The sequence below is a fragment of the Gavialis gangeticus genome, unplaced genomic scaffold (assembly GCF_001723915.1).
Source record: "Gavialis gangeticus isolate Ggan-Ray unplaced genomic scaffold, GavGan_comp1, whole genome shotgun sequence".
Lineage (NCBI taxonomy): Eukaryota > Metazoa > Chordata > Crocodylia > Gavialidae > Gavialis > Gavialis gangeticus.
Window position 1 is genome coordinate 24,865,205 of NW_017729006.1, and position 1,877 is coordinate 24,867,081.

Below are 1,877 nucleotides of genomic sequence, written 5' to 3' on the forward strand. Positions count from 1 at the left end.
GCCTCCATGGAGGCCACCCTATGACCTCTGCAGCTTGGCCACTGCTGGCAGGTACCTGGGCCATGTGCACCTCAGGTCCTCAAGCATTTTTTGGCCTGAAGCTACAGGGTCCCAGAGTACTAGGGCTAAGGGATTGGGAGCACTAAGCACCAGAGCTGGAGCAAGCAGGCAAACAGGCTTGGAAACTTTAGGAGTAGGTGGGACATGGCCAGCTGCCTTGATGTTGCAGGTAGTGGACACTGGAAATTTCCATGCCAGGGTGGGAGGTGTTAATAGCATCATGGGAGCATCTGCTGGAAGGCCCAGAAATGTTTGAGGTCATGGGGTTGGCATGACCAGTGTAGTCCCAGTCACTTTGGAGCAGGGCCCACAGCAAGCTAAAGTAAGAGGGAGAGCCATGTGCTGGGATCTGCACCATTCCTTTCCATCCATCCACCTCCTTGCAGCTGGACCCTCACACACCTACAGATGCTGAGACCCCATGAGCACCACTGTGGATCATAGAAGGCCCCACCTCATCCTCCCCCACTATTCAACCCTGGTTATATCACTGGGGCCATGGGGAGGTGAGGGATCTTGTCACCATCTGGGATGAGCTGGAGACCCAGGCCCAGCTCTTCAAAGGGCACTGCAACAAGGATGCATTCAAGCGCACTGCCCAACAGATGCAAGTGTGGGGCTACATCGAGGACTGGATATAGTGCAAGGCCAAGATGAAATGGATGAAGATCCAGTGCAAACTTAAGCATGACATCAATAAAAAGTCTGGGAGTAGGAAGCACAGCATGCCTTTCTAAGAGGAGCTGTTCCACTTCCTTACTATGTGCAGGGCCATCACCACTCCACACGCACCAGGGGAGGGGAGGAATCACCAACAGGGATCTGACTGTAGCAGAGGTGCAGGAAAGCCCCAGGACAATGGGACAGCTGGGTGCACAGGAGCAGGTCCCCAGGGGTCATAGAGCACAAGGTCTGCTGCTGGTGGTGACCTCTGAGGACTCTGGCCTATTGGTGTTGGTCCTTGGATCAGCACAGGATCTAGGAGTGGAGGTGCATCTGCAGCTGGACCTGAGCTCCCTTAATATCTTGGGCATGGTTGACCATGCAAGACCAGATGGAAAGCTCTGATACCACAGTCATCATGACCCAGGACCTAAACCCTGATTCCATGCCCTCCACCTCACAGGAGCACCCCCCTTCCCCTCCCCGCAGGTCACTGACACTATAGATTGCACCCCCAGGATGCTGTTTCTGACACAGCTACCATGGGTGTTTCACTCCTACTCCTCCAACACTTCCTTGCAGCCCCCATTCCAGATGCATAGAGCACCTCCCAGATTCCTGACTACCAGTGCAGTGGCCACTGCCACAGCATTATCCACAGCACCTACATCAAGTCCTTCTCCCCGTTCTTGTGAACTCTGGCACCAAGCAACAATGCTCTGCTTCCCAGGGTGGTATGGCTGTAACCCACTCCACATGGCTGTGACAGGGACCTAGGCACTGGGGGAAATGCAAAGCCCATAAGGGAAAGAGGGGGAGGGGAGCAGGCTGGCTGTGGCCACAGCCAGTGGAGTGGGGAGTTAATGGTACAACGATGTACCACGAACACAAAGCCTTCTGTGTAAGCCTATCTCCAGAAGGCAGTCACTGGACCTAACCCACTGGCCTTAACCCCCCCAGCCCCTATAGGCTATCCCTGTGGTCACAGCTCTCTTCCAGGCCATTAAGGCCAAGAAACCCAGACAGGGAGTCCCAGTGCTTGGATGGAGAGGTATTGGGGTCTGGTGAATCATCCTGCCCTGATTGCTTTAAGCATGCTGCTAATTCAGAGGCAGGCGATTATTTTGGGTGGAGGGCTGCTGACTAAGTTTTGG

The 1,877-nt window shown here is 54.6% G+C and overlaps 1 protein-coding gene across 1 annotated transcript in view; it reads left to right on the forward strand.

Annotated features, from left to right (window-relative positions):
- Positions 1-1,877, forward strand: part of CCDC129 (coiled-coil domain containing 129) — a 113,691-nt gene that overhangs the window by 23,537 nt on the left and 88,277 nt on the right. The window lies entirely within an intron of this gene.